At 40.6% G+C, this 15,510-nt stretch overlaps 1 long non-coding RNA gene across 3 annotated transcripts in view; it reads right to left on the reverse strand.

Annotated features, from left to right (window-relative positions):
• Positions 1-15,510, reverse strand: part of LOC119700610 — a 71,909-nt gene that overhangs the window by 41,289 nt on the left and 15,110 nt on the right. For all 3 annotated transcript variants that reach the window (XR_005256828.1, XR_005256829.1, XR_005256827.1), the window contains exon 2: positions 6,009-6,093. This is a non-coding gene — a long non-coding RNA (uncharacterized LOC119700610). The remainder of the gene's footprint in view (positions 1-6,008; positions 6,094-15,510) is intronic.

Raw genomic sequence — 15,510 nt, forward strand, 5'->3', positions numbered from 1 at the left:
CTTTCATCACCTGTAATGAATATATAGCTTAATGAATTCATCAGGAGCCTGATGGAAAGACCTTGAAATGAAGTGGAATCTATTCAACAGTTTGCTGCCTGGAGAAAATACAGAATACTCAGCTTGGACACAAAGGATGATGCATTTGCGTTTAACAGCCAATTTTAAGCAAGAAATTCAATGGTTCTCTCCCTGGGCCCCATGATGTGTGCAGCCTCAGCTAGGCTTTGATCCAAAACCCTTGACCTAACTCTCCGAGGTACAAACACTGTAGGACAGGAATTGTTTGATATAGATGTTCTCTAAATTGTTTCCCAGAGAACATTCAAATAAAACAGGCATTGTACTTCAGCAGGCAGCCCTGTCCTTCTGTAGGAAAGCTGACATTCATTTACAGAGAGGGCAGCAAAGTTGTCCAAGGATCATCAGGTGCTAAAGAGAGGGGCAGGGCCTTCCTGCTGTCCAGCACATCCAGGAAGATGAGGAGATCACTGAAACCATGCAGCAATGAGTAACCAATTGTTTTGAGTGAGACTTTCTGTGGTATCGTGTCTGCACACTTTGTAAAACATTGACAGGTTTGTTATGCAAGTGGTCACTGGTACCTTGTAAACAGAGCTTCTCCATGCTCTGTTGATCTTTCCACTGCAATTTGTTGCAGGCCTAATAGCTGTTTAAATAATTTCTGACATGGAAAAGCCCAGGCCGGATCCAAAAGTGTAAACCAGAACCCTTAGGCTTAGCTGCTAAATCCAGGCAGCTACCACTGAGCTCAGAGCATCTGCATTGGAGTGCTTGGCATTGTCAGCGCAGCACACTCAGAGCCTCCACAACAAGTTCTGACTGCCACTTCCAATGCCTCCATTTAGGAGATCCAAACTGGAAATTCTGGGACATTTAAAAAGGGAGGTGAAACTTCAGAGTGGAATTGCTAGACAGGTGTTTAACCGCTTGGGTTCAGTCTGCCTGCATGTAAGGGACAGAAATACTTCCTTCAGGAGGTCAGTTTTGCATTATTTTAATTATTATTGTTGTTTCTGCTGCCATTGGTCATAATTACCAGACCAGATAATTGCCACAACCCTAACATGAGTTTATGTCACCTGGTTACTTGTAAAGTAGATTGGTTACTTTCCCAGCTTTCTCTGATGATGAGAAAACCTAAATATACCTGGGCTGATAACACCAAATGTGGTGTACACTGGCAGCCCCTGGAAACAAATTTTAGTCAGATGGCAATAGATGTCAGTAAAATACTCTGGATTTATACCAAAAGGAATGAGAGCCGACTGAATTTTTATTCAATTCACCTGTGTTTGTAATCACAGGCTTACTAGGCTACTACCAAAATTTCATCTAGAAGGCATCAGTGCTAGTGGCAAAAATGGCATTCTGGCCAGAACAAATATTTTACTTTCAGTAAATAAATTTTCACCTTCCTGCCTAAGAATAATGTTGTTGAATTACAGCTGAAAAGCTCAGAAGCCCTTTGCTTCCAAAATAAGCTACTAATGAATGTAAGGGACACTCACTGCAGTTCAAGATCCAGAAGGATCTTCCAATGAGAGGCTAGGAACTCCACAGAAGCATGATCTAATGGAAAAAATATGATTGAATGTAACCCTCAGTAGAAAAGTTCCTCATATTTCCCTTTTTCAAGGGACGTTTTTACTGGTATAACATTAGCTAATTCTGGGAAATGTCAAGTCTGCCTACAAAAGGATTAAGAAAAGGGGTTTAGAAAAATAGGACACATAAATCAAGGTTCTCCATAAAACTGCAGATGATGGGGGGATTTTTAATTATTAGTCATTTTTTTGGAAAAACCAGGGCACTCTATTTTCATCAAATGTCTGCTCTGTACCCTTCAGCATAACTTAAGAAGTAGAAACACAGGAAGAGAAAAGGCAGTAAAATGCAAATATGGACTGGGAAGGTTTTAACTTTACCATGAAACTGATACCCCTACACAAAATCCATACTGAAACCTCAGCCTGAACACCTCCCAGCCCTGCCTGACGTATTTTCCTGCATTTTCATTTTTCAGTGTGCAGGAAGGTGTTGCAGCCTGGAGGACTAAATGAGGCATCAGTAATCTCAGTGCCAGCAGCACAATTCCAGAGGTCACTCCAGCCACACTCCTCAGGTCCTCACTCAGACTCCCTCCATCCCAGAGCATCACTCCAGCTGCAGGAGGCTGTTGAGTGCCACACTCCTGGTGTGGCAGGAAATTGGTCCTGGCATGGTGTACATTTCCCCTCGCTGTTATCGTTATTTTCATTCACAGAAACAATTTAATAACCAGCAAAGGGAGAAACTTCCATAAGCATTAGGATGTTTTGTCTAGGATCCTGGCTCCAAGCCTGGAATTTCTGTCATTAGGTGATATGATAACATTAGCAAATAATCATGATAATACCAATATGATAAACAATATGAGAAGATAAAAGTAACACAGTGTAAGCACTCTTTGACTATTTTGTCTTTTTCTCACTTGCGTTATGGCACACCACTGATTATCTGCTTTCCTGTATGAGTCACATCAAGTTATATCATTTATCCTTCCAGAGGGTTCAGAGGATATCATAAACCATGAAGAGCAAAGCTTGTTCTGCATCCTAATGTAATCTAAAGTTCCTGGTGCTATAATTGTCTGCCTGCTGACTGCTCTGCTTATGGAGCATTTAAAGCAAAGAAAAACAATGCCTGACTACAATTTTTTTTCCTCCATTCATACTCCCCTTTAGACCTGATGCCTTCTCTCACTTTCTCTCGCCTATCTTTGCATTGCTCCTTTGTCCTTCCTTTTCCCAGCCTCCTTCCTTCCTCCTCAGTCTCCCGGGTGAAATGAGTCCTTTCTTTTTCCTAAGCCTGAGACTAAACTCACATCCACAGAACCCTCTAATAATTATTTGGGCTCCTTTAGAGTGGTGGGGTATCCTGCAGGTCTTAACCAAAAGCCATAAAATCATCAAGTGCAACCAAGAATGCTCTAGGCAGAGAGTCCAAGTGGCTGTGGAGCCATGCAGCAGATCCCACCAAACACACAACCAAACCAAACAGAAACCACAGAAAATGTGCAAGAATGTATTGGAATATCAGCTACATCCTCCTCCGTCCCTCCCATCGGCTCCCCAGATTTGTGTCACAAAAATCTTTGGTAAATGTCATATAACCTTCATTTAAATATGTTAATTCATCAAGTTTTCATTCCATCTACTTCCTGAATACAGTCAATAAATTATATATGCATATGTCCAATATTTTGGAAAGGTTTATAATCCAGAAGCTTCCAATTTCCTCTTTTTTTGTAAAAGTTTTGTGTTGCTAAGGCAGAAGATAGAACAGATTTCAGTGTATCATCCTGGTGTAACAGGATGAATTTGTTCTAAGGAAGCCAGGTTAGAAAAAGATTTTTTTTTTTTTCACAACTACACATACAGTGCCTGTGCATTACACTTCCAGCTTACACCACATGGGTGGGTTGTTTTTTTTTTCTATTTGCATGAAATTTGTGTATTCATCTGCCACTGCACACCTCATGCACACAAGTCTTTACACGTTTTTCTCTGAAAAAAACTGCATTTTGCAAGTGTTGCAAAATTAACAAATACCATTCTATTGCACATCAAAATGGGTGAAAACCTTTTTCCAAAGTGTGGACTAAATTTACATTGTTCAGTCCTGGTATAAAATAGGCCAAAATGGCATAAAAATAGTCTAATAACAGTTTCATTCAACAAGAGTCTATTATGATCATTTGATACGAAAAAGTAGGAGTTAAAATACTTTTAAAATTAAGTCAGTGTTAATTCACTGCTGTCTTGTTTTCTCCATGAAATCCAATTTGAAAATCAGTGTCTGCCCATGCTGTATTTCAGAAACACTTTCCCACAATTTTTGAATGATGAAAAATGCAGCCACATTGAAAAAAGTGCTCCTCTCTAGCACTTCACACTGCAGGTTATGACATGATCTTTACTTCCACTATTCACTCTTTATCCTGTAAATAATAGATAATTATACATTATATAAAATTATAATTATTGTTCATTTCATCATTTTCGAAGAGCTAACTGTGAAATACATTTGTCACTACAGAACTTACTTTTTAAAATGCCATCTTTACAATTAAGAATAAAAGGGGAAAAAAAATCATTTTTCTGTTTAAAAATGTACAAAACTACAGAGTTTGTTCAGGGATTGTGGCACACAGAAGTTTTCAGCCTGTGGGTTACATTAGGGATGACCCGAGGAGTTTACACCTAACTTAACTATGGTGACTGGAAACAACAGGAGTGAAGTTCATCTCATGACCAAAGGAGTTTGTTGCTCTCAGCTCCCAACTTGTGCCCCACAAAATGCTGTAAGAAACCAATTTTCAAGTTTGCACTTGAAACCATGCTAAAGGTGAAGGGCTCCAAACTCTCCAAGGCACTTACAACCAAGCATCCCTTACAAGTTTTAATGAGTGATGGAAAAGTTAGAAAGCAGACCCATAATTTTTCAAGCATTTGGAGGCCTGAGTAATGTTAACACGAGTGTAGAACAGAAATGTTTTTCTTTTAATCAGATTCTGAAGCAATGCCAGCACCATCCCAGCATAATGGCACAGGGTAGAGTTCAGAAAGCAGAAAACACAAAAATGCTGATCTGTGGTACCACCCAGTGCCTGCTGTAAGTCACAGAGCACACATTACAGACCCTGTACGGTCTCACTGGAATAAGCTTCCCTTTCCAAAAGTGAAAGGTGTAATTCTGCTACTTTTCTGTGAACATTTCTGAAGCAACGACCATGGGTTCCAGTCCTATCTGGAGGAACAATCTGACTCGCCTGCATTTTCACGTATTTTACATGGTTTACATTCAGCTCTCAAAAGCAGTTCCAAACTACCAAACCCACAACAGCTGTTTTCAGAAACAAGCATTTCTTATCATTCAGTATCAAGCATCAGAGCCCATTAGAGTATGGAAGGAATGCCACAAATGAACTGGGTTTCTAGAGTCCTAGGAGATTTGTTTCAGTTTCTAATCAAACTGGTTCCCAGACTTAACTCAATCAGCCTTTATTTTTCCTACACTTGGCAGAAGAAGGACTTTTTTTTTCCAGAAGCAATTACTGTAAATATAAATGGCTAAGCACTCAAGCAGTATATTAACAATTCTAAATCCTTTTCTTCTGCTCTTGATCATAAAAACCCTTCCATGCAAGAAACAGTAATGCCCCTTTTTATAGCATAAAAAGTATAAAGAAACCATCTGGGCTGGCATGCCTGCCTTTCTCATACTTACACAGATTCAAGGTGACCCCTTCCAATGTTTCAGATTCCCTGATCCCTTTTGAAAGAACTGGAGACTTCTTTCAGCTTATCTTATTCCCAGGATCTTTTAAAGTGCATCAGATGCATTAGAGATGATGGAAGAAGAGGAAGGAGGGGGAATGATATGAACTGATACAGTTGCTATGACCCCGTGTGCATTTCAAGCTCATTTTGAAACAAATTTGTCCAGTTAGAGGATAGTGACTTCCCATATTAAGATCAACAAGAGGGGAAAGTATGTAAGTGAGATTGACTTTCACTGCTAAAGCAGCTTTAAATGTTAATCATGTGGTGACACAACATGCTTAAGTGTTGAAAAGACAGGACTCTGCCATAATCAAAATGACACTGCAAGAAAAACCTACTTTGAGGAGGGAAAAGCTTTAGGTTTGTACAGTGGGCTTCCCAGATAAAACAGCACAGGCAATTGCCATTGTACAAATACACTCATAAAGAAGGGAATAGGAAAATAAAGAAATATAGGCTTAACTTCCAAGAGTGGAGCAGTGAAGCTGGTTTATAAATCTTGAGCTGAAAATAAGCACTGAATGAATAACTATCAGACCCCGAACCATCAAATATGTGTTCACTTCTGGTGGCAGACTTGCAAGTGGTTAAGTATTTTTACACTATTTCAATCATCAGATCACTTAATCCCATTTACAACCAAGAAACACCATTGATTACCTAAAATGTAGGAAAAGGTCCTTTTCTTGTACTTCAGGTGTGTGAAGTCCTTTCCTTGTACTTCATCTGGGAGTGTCAGAAGTCCCTGGCAGAGAAAAGGAAGAAGGTTATTAAAAGGTGGGTGCTTTCAGGTAGCAGCACCTCTGAAGAAGTGCACCACATAACAACCTACCACCCAGACACAGTGTGAGATGGCAGGAAAGTCCTTTTTACAGGAAATTCCCCAGTTATCCTAATTTAATGGTGCAAGTTTTAAACTAAGGCAAGGTCCCTCCTTTATAATGCACATTAAAAGAACATTGACATCATAAAGCATAACCACACAGGCAAAGAATTATAAAGACTCTATCAGAAAGGACAGGCATCATCCCTTGCAAGCTGGTGTTGAAGGGGTATCAGAAGCAGACCTCCGCATTTCTTCCCTTTCCTAAATTCATAGCACTGCCCTCAGATCCTCCAGCACTGGTTTAACCAAGAATAGTCCTATGGAATTTTCATACCCAATGAAAACACCAAATATAAGTGTTTTAAACAGACTAAAAGAACAGATCAGGACCATGCCACCAGAAGCAGAAAAATTACACAGACTATGTTTATTTTTATGGTTTTCATTTCAACCATTTGGTTTCATTACATTTTACAAAAAGAATCTTATAAGAATTTTCTGCTTATCTTTTAACACCTGGCAACATTTTTTTCTTTTATTACATGAAAAAAGGCTGTGATGTTTACCTTTATTTCATTTAATAATCAGTTTCTTATGCTGTAGCACAAAGCATTAGGAAGTTACCTAGGTCCTAAAGAAAAGCTCTTTAATGCTGACATTGTTGAACTTACTCATGTTTCCTCCTTATTTATTCAAGTCAACTTCTGTAACATTTCCTTATCCCGGATTTTCATTCTATTTTACCAACGTAAAGGCACAATCTAAGATGAACATTCTGTATTTGCATGGTTGGGGTTTTTTTTAAGGTTTAATTAGACACTTTAACAATGTCAAGTTGTTAGGCAACAATTTACAGTTGGGATGGGTTACAAAGGAAGCTCCCAGATCACAAAGGTCCCAGAGCTTTTGAATGGTTTCTCCACTTTTTTGTCTGTGCACGCTGCTGTGTGCTTAAAGAGTGACATCACTCATCTGCATTATTGTGCTGTACATTCATCAAAGTACTGATTAGAATCTAAAAGTTCTCAAATAGCAGTAGGATTTAGTAATTTGTAATCAGATACATAAGAGTGAACAAAAGGAAGTATCAGTGCTTTCAAAGGGAGTTTGTGACCTTCTGGTGCAGGTTCTGGAATGACTTTCTCTGCTGATTTTAAATTGTACCTGAATGGCAATTTTAACAAAGCAGATGGATGCATATTCCAGCCGAGAGAAAGTCAAGAATCTACTCTGTAATTACATTTTGGTATTTTATTTATTTAGGAGTATTAGTACTTGAGAAGACAGAAAGACATGAGCAGCTTAGTATAGTGAGAGTCTCAGATTTTTAATTTGCAGTGGCTAACGCTGGTAGTGGTGATGTTGATTTCCCGGGCATACTGCTGCATTTCTGCTGCTTTTTGATCAATTTGAGGCCGTGGAAGCTTTGCCTTGATCACAGATCCATAATGTGCATGTGTTGGGTACTACGTGAAAAATGTAATGATAGCTGACATAAGGTATCTGTGGTAGGTATGAGCCCTCTCTCTCTCTCTCTCTCCTAGGCCATGGAGAAGATTTCAATCTACAGCATGGTATGAAACAAACCAAGCATTTTATTTTTATTTCCATCACAAAGAAAAATAGCAATAGCAAATTTCAGTGGCAAATTTGTCTCCCTTCAGAGCAGCTCTTCTGTCTGCATAAAAAGCCAATAAATCACTCTGTACTTGACTATTCCAGCGCACAGCACATCCCAAAGAATGTTGAAGGTTTCAAGTCAAGACATCTTTGATGATGACCTCAAGGCTCTCACAGATCCCAGGTGGAACCCAGCTCATGAGTTCCCTTCTCACTTTCAGCCTCCCAGGCAATATCTGCTGCTTCCAGGGTTTCATTAGGTTATTGCCTTGCTTACAGGATGCAGATATGTTTAGATGACAGGCAGGGGCCTTGCTCCCACCCAGCAAGGCCCATATCTCTCTTCTGAAGGTACTGAGGGCGTATTTCAGTGCAGATACTTGGTCACCACCTCCCACAGCCAGATGAGGATCCGCAAGAATCTCCGGACTTTCCATCCCAGCCAGGGGACTGCAGGGACCCCACTCAGCAGCTTGGAGCTGATTCAGACTGTTCAAAATTGTCTTCAGCTGCAACATCCTCCCGAGGGTTGCTGCAGCAGCTGGGGCTTGCCAGAGTTTACAGACGATTTAAGCCTCCCTCCCGGCCAGCCTCAGCTACATCCCGAGTGGGCTCCCCCATGGAAGGCACAGCAAGAGGATGCTGCAGGGGCCAGGCTCCTGAAGCTCAGGGGTACTGAGGAATTCCCTCGTGCAAGGCAATGGATGCAAGCCAGGGATCTGGCTCAGCGCTGCTTCTTTCAGATAGGGATTCTCCCCACACACACACACTGCTCTTATTAAAGGAAAGTTGCCATGTGTTAGATAACCCTAAACTATCAGCAAGAAGGAACAGTGGAAAGCATTTCCTTCAAATGACTGGATACTGTGAACTTTACTTAGGTTTTAAAAATTCCATGTCAAGCAGCTTCCCTCAAAATGCACAGATGTCCATTTGTACAGCTCAGGGGGTGAAAAGTTCCTGCATATTCCGGGAATACAGCTACATGTCTGCACATCCACAGATTTTGGAAACACTACTGGCTGCTTCTATTTCCAAAGGTTGAGTTCACACTGTATTGTAACAGATCATTTCAGTAGGTCAGAGAGAACACGAACTCAGGGTCTGGAAGGAAGGTCCCTAACAGGGGCTCTCAGAATCTGCTGTTGTTTTCAGCCGCAGCCTTGTTTTTCAGAGCTCTGCCAGCACCAGCAGCTCCTGCTCACGGAAGCAATTTGATTTTTGGCCATTTTTACAAAGCACACAGTTCCCATTCTGCAGCCCACGTTCTGCCTTTGTTCTTTGTCATTAAAACTTCACTAACAACAGGCAGGGGTCTAAATGAACGGAGACTCTGCTCCCCTCTTCTGTTTGCTGAACTCCAGCCAAAATCATCACGTTTCATTCATCCTGAATAAAATCATAAATCCTTCCCCATGGGGAGCAGGGTGTTCCCCTTGGAAGTTGGCCTGTGGTTCCAAACCACTTCAGGAATATAGGCCAGGTTTCTAAAACTGAAACAGAGGCATGCCCGACTTTTTTGCAATCCATAACTTTTGCTTCCTTTTCTCTGAAAACAATGCTTTGCATGTTTTTAAAATAATATGCCCTCCCGAATCCATACATTTAAAATGTGCATAGCTGAGCTGCCAGATGCTATAAATTGTCCCAGCTCAATGGAAATGAGGAATCTATTCTGCCATATGCAGGGGGAGGATGTGCAGAATTTCAAACCCATTTTTATATGCAGCCTTACTTATGCTAAGATGTTGTTGGAGATTACTTGGGTCTGAACTTTATGATACATTAAAACACTTCTGCTTTTTTCTCACAATTATCATTATTAATCTTCTCCTGGATGGTATAGCCAACAGTATATTCATTTATTAATGAAATTAAATTTCAACAGGGAGAGCACTTGGGTAAAACATCCTCAGGCTTTTGGGTATTCTGAGGGAATTCATGTGTATAAATAAGCACTTTTTTCTGTATATACATGATCGTTTCCCAGAAAATAAAGAGGCAGCTACTTCACTGAAATTCTGGTAATTATCCTTATATATAATGTGAAAGTAATGATCTATCAGGGCCCATAAAATAAGTGAAATCCAGTAAATAAGCACTTCTTGCCAGAAGTCAGCATGTTTTTCTAAAACCTTTACTTGCTGGGTTTTGACTGATTCAGTACAGCAGGTTCATTAAGTCATTAAATCCCTTCTGTGCATTAAAGATCTTCTGCTGTTCCTGGCACACACTGGCACTATGCGCACATTGGGAAATTCCCATCTCTCTGTCCAGGAATATCTGCTTCCATTTCAGCTCGCACTGCAAACTCAGCACATCGTTCTGCATTCATGTCCATCAGTGATTTGTGCCAACCATCTCATTCAGGAACAGAATTGTTTTAAACTAAAGAAAACTTCTTAATCATATTTTACCTTCTTTTTTCTCCCCCCCCCCCCTAAACTGGATGTGAAGGGAAATGCTAAAGCACTGCAGAATCTATCTTATTATAATTCAAAAATAGAAACCCAGTAGTAGCTATCTTACGTGATAGGGCCTGGACTTTGTGTTTCAGTATTGCACAAGAATAGATTTAGCATGTTTAGGATCAGGAAATTGAAAAAGCAGCTTAAAATCACTGCGCACCAAACCCTAAAGCCCCACCAGATGCAGGAGGGTCAGACTCAAATTATTTGACCTATTCCAGGATTGTTTTGTGCCCTGAATGACAATGCTCCCTGCTGAGGGTTTTCCAGCTTGTGCCACAGGACTCAATTAAACAAACATCAGCCAACCTCTGACCCCAGCACGCCTCTTTAATGCTCACATTATTAGCCCATCCATAAGGCAGACGGCTCTCAGGCCACAGTTGCCCCAGTAACTTGGATAAGGTGCCACAGAGAAAACTGCAAAACTCATGTAATACAAGTACCAACTAATTTTTCTAAGCAGCAAAAGGCTCCTTCTGAAAGCAACACAACCTGAAGAACACTTCCACCTGGTCTAAAAAAGAAATTGCAAATTTTTGCTGCGTCACAGTATCCCATAAGCACCTGCAGCCACTAAAATCCATAGGGGAAACACATCAAAAATTTAGTAACATCGCTGGGAAGTATGGGATAGACTTGGGAAAGCTGTTTCCAGAGTAATGCCCCGTGGCTGCCTGCAGCAAGTTCGTTCAGACAAATCTCATCTCTGATTAAGCTGTATAACAGGGTCAGCAGCATCTGAAGGGCTGAGGTGTAATTCTCATGAGTATGATATCCTTTGTGCTCTGAGAGGGAAGGGAAAGTTATTGAGGTTATCCACCATTATAGAGAAATGTGATGCCTGGTTTTAAAAGTATTTTACACTCAACTCTTTTCCTGGCTCTCTCTACTTGCAATATCTCTGTGGTGAATTTCTCAACTGAACTGTGGGGGTGGTTTTATTGCTTCCTGACCATAAATGAGAAAGCAAAGTCATTTTTAAAAATCAATTATCTGTAAAATGCAGTGTCAGAGATTAGTATTTTCCCCTTCTTTATTTACTAAGGGGAGTTAAAATAATTTGCTCTAAACATAGCTTCTGTGGAAACACCAGTTGCCTGTCAGAGTCATTGTCAGTCACAGGAACTCTGCAGAACAAAAGCAAAGGTTACTTGGTTTTGGTGTATTTTGGCAAAGCTGCCAATAGTATAGAATCACCTTAGCACTGGTATGCACCTCTGGTGATGACCACAAGGCTGTCCCCAGGGAGAAAAATCACTGCCTGCTCCCTGGCTGAGGTCCAGCAGCTGGGCGCATACTCTTTGCATATCATTTACATACATCTATATAGATATCTACGTACATCCTGACATAGAGATTCACTCTTCACATACCAAAAGCCTTCCTCATTTTGGAAACTTAGGTTACAGTCTGCAGGGAGGAACAGATTGTAGCAGAATGTGGAAACCAACCTCAAGGGGCCCAGTCAAACTGAATTCAAACTATAAAGGTCTGTGTCAAATAAACATCACAGAAGTCTGCAGAGACCAAAGAACCTCTTCATTCCCATCTCAGAGAAAAGGGGTAAAAGAAGGAGGAGGATACCAAAAGACGCAAGCCTGTGCTCTTCCAGAAGGAATGTGTGCCGGCATTGCCTCCTGTGAGGGTCTGTGGATTATTTACCACAGTCTAGCTAGCCCTTAAACAACACAAGAGCCTTGGAGTAGACACATGATGAATTTTCTCTCCCAAGTAGGCTACTTGAGCTTCACTCTTGTGGTTTTTGAAACAAGGAAAAACACTCCAGGAAAGAACAGTGTAAACCATATCTCAAATTTAAATATTTATATTTTCTATATATTGCACTTGAAATTCAGGCTGCATATAAACCACAGGTTTTGGAGAGAAATTAGATAGTTATAGCTGGGAAATCACAGAATTTAGTAAACATTGAAGAGCTGTTTCATATTATTTAATTTCATCTTTAAAAGAAAAACTGCATGACACTGACTGACAGAGATTATAATGCTTAGGCTTAAAGGGAAAAAAGATGATAGGGCTCTTATATTTACTCTTAAGTGAATCAGCAGCCAAGCACTCTAAGGAAAAACTCTGTAAGTCAACTCAGCATCTGCAAGATCAATATAATTCTTTGAGAGGAAAAAGTTCTCTATTTAACTTATTTTTCTCCCACAGGGGACTGTGTCAGACTGTTGCAGGAAGCAGTAAATTGCAGAGTTTGTGGACTCTGCTCAGGCACAACAAGAAATCATTGTAATTCAAGTGATGAAGTCAAAAATATCACAATCCGGTAGAAAGTAGTTTTCATGTTCTGAACTGCAGCTAAAGTTGTGGCCTCAAACTGGGTCAAATAATCCACACTGCTTGCGACCCAGACCTGCATAGTACCAAGCTGAATATCCAGTCTTTACAGTCTGTAATGAGTCGAAGAGTAAAAAAAATTTTCTTGTTTCCATGGAAGATTTCACGACTCCAGGAAAGATTCCTGATAGGTGACCCCTAATCCTGAGCCATGGCTGAATTCACATTCAATTGGTGTGGGTATGGCAAAGCTCTTAACTCACTCCCAATTTATGCACAGGAAGAGGAGCTGTGGGAGAAAAGCAATATCTGGACAGCGAAAAGAACCCAAAAAATGGTGAAACCATCCTGAAGTCACATGCACATCATCATCCTTCCCCAGCAGAAGAACTGGTGAAGAGGAGTTTGAAGGACAGCATTGGAGAAGAATATGGGATTGCCATTCCCCCTGGATATGTGAGATGAGCTTGTTGGAAAAAATGAGATTGTCAATAGGGATTGATAGACTGGATGGAGACATCACGAAACTGACCAGCAGAGGTGGAAGGAGGGGCCTTCAGACTGAGGACAAGAAGGACATGGAGGGAAAGGAGAAGCACTCAAAACTATGTTCTAGGCATGCAGAGTTGGCAACCATACTCTGGAGGAACTGCTTAAGGGAGGACTGTAGCTGTCATGCACAAGACACAAGGAAAAGCTCAGACAAATATTTCAGCTGGATAAAAACTGCTCTATCACTGAGTTAATGTGAAACAGAACCAGCAAAAGGTACTACACAGGTCAAGCTGAAGACAGAACTCAGATTATGGCTGACAGGTTAGACCATAGCAATATGTACTCTGATTAAGAAAGGAAATACTCTTCAGCATGGAATTGAGAGAATTCATCATTTGGCTTTTTTTTTTTTTTTAATGTTAGCATGGAGTACTTGATAGCTGCTGTGAAAATTTCCTGGCATAAACTTAAGTTGCATGATGAATGTCTAAGCTTAACTAAATCATCTTCAGAGAAAAATTAGAGATAATGGTCAAATCCCTGAGGAATTAGTTGATTTGATAACTTTCTGTATAGTGTCATGATTCTAATGTCTGATATCTCAGAGCTACAGGAGGTCAAATGACTGAAAGCAGCTGCTGCCTGCTTCCCCATGAATGTGGAAATCCTCCCTTTGCCATAGACTTAATTTCCCGGTTCTTGCTGTGAAGCTAACTGAACTGGCCAGAAGACAAGAATTCCTCACAAAAAACAGTGAGGTTTTGGCATTTGCCATTCAGATGAAAAAAAAAGGGATTTCCAAATATTTCACCACAGGGAGAAGAATGTCTGTGAATTACTCCAGAGCAGCACTGAAAGCACTTGTCCAGTGGTGATTCAAGTCTGCTTTCCTCAATTTCTGTAGCTGACTTTTCAAAGAAGGGAAAACATCCAAATCTTCCCTTTGGATTCAGCTGTTCCTCTGAAAAAAATTAAAATAGGAGGCTAAATGTTTCCTTCTCTTTTAATGAGAGGTCATTATCTACGCATTCCCGAGATAAACTATGGGAAACATACAGCAGAGTGATTTCCAACTGAATCAGTGAGGATGAAAGATGATGAGAAAAGTTTTTGTATCTAGTGTACAGAGCATAACATCAGCTAAAGGCTGCACAAACTGCCAAGTGACTCAGTACCAGACCTAGAATCATTTAGGTTGGAAAAGACCTCTCAGACCATCAAGTCCAACTGTTAACCCTGCACTGCCAAGTCCAGCACCAAGCCATGTCCCCAAGTGCCACATATTAAGGCACAAATGGCCACTGAATACAAACATGCCATGTACAGATGTCAGGGAAGCTGAGGCAGGAGCAGAACACCCAAATGCCATGTAGTCACCAAGTCAGCAGCTAACGCTTCTCTGTAACTTGGTATTTAGCTCACACTGCTGGGTAGGGGCTAAAACCAATCATGTTCTGGTTAATCTGCCTTGAGTAACTACAGCTGGTGGTCCAGAAGAAAATGACTCTGAAATTAATCTGCAGCATAATAAAGGTTTCCGTTATCCAGCAAGGAGTGTCCCAGGACTAGCCCTGCCCAGTGCTCTGAGACTCTCAGGAATGTGCAGGAGGAGGAGAAACTTTCCACTTAAATACCTTCCAAATGCTTCCAGGCTTCGCATCCTCCTCCTTTCCTTTTCCCAGCCACTCTGTTCTCACAGCAATTGAGACTCTCCAGTGAAACTTGCTTAGTCGCCTGGATATTTTTACAGATAAGATGTTTTCTTGTTTAATTCCATCATTGGAGAGATCTGCAGTAAAAAATGAGGTTGCTTTTTTTACTGTACACCTAACTGGCTAATTTCTGTATGCTGTTTAAGTCCAGGACATAGAATAATATGTGTGGCTTTATAAGGTTACATAAAAGTTATAAATGCCCTGTGTAAGTATTTGACTTGTTCATAGTCAATGAGAACTGTTTGTACACGTAAGGCAAGCAAGATTTATCCTGTAATGGGTAATCCTTTCTTCATTTAATAAATAATCCTTTATTTACTTTTCCTTGGTTCTCAAAGTCAGTCTTCAGAACCTAAAAAAAACAACCCATGACCTCATTACCTTCTCCCCTCATGGTGCTGGAAGCCTAGGGATGACTGAGCTTATGTTAACATGCTTGCAAGTAACCATTCAGCCTTTTTTTCCCCTCTCCTTTGAAGCAGCCTTTCCTATGAAGGCCGTTCTGAGAACTGCCATGATGTTCCATAACACAAAAACCTCATGGGGCAGGGTTGGAGGGGAAAAAAATTAATTTCAAAACGAAGCATGAATTCTAGGATTAATTGCCAGGACTACCACTTGGTGTTTGTGTTTCACACAGTCTTTGGTTTAGTGTGACTTAAAGTCTTTCTGATTTCAAAGTTTGAAACCTCCCTGCTGCATGTCAGCACCATTTCCTAATCAGCTCCTTCAGC

This window comes from Motacilla alba, chromosome 4 (assembly GCF_015832195.1).
Source record: "Motacilla alba alba isolate MOTALB_02 chromosome 4, Motacilla_alba_V1.0_pri, whole genome shotgun sequence".
NCBI classification, from domain to species: Eukaryota; Metazoa; Chordata; class Aves; order Passeriformes; family Motacillidae; genus Motacilla; species Motacilla alba.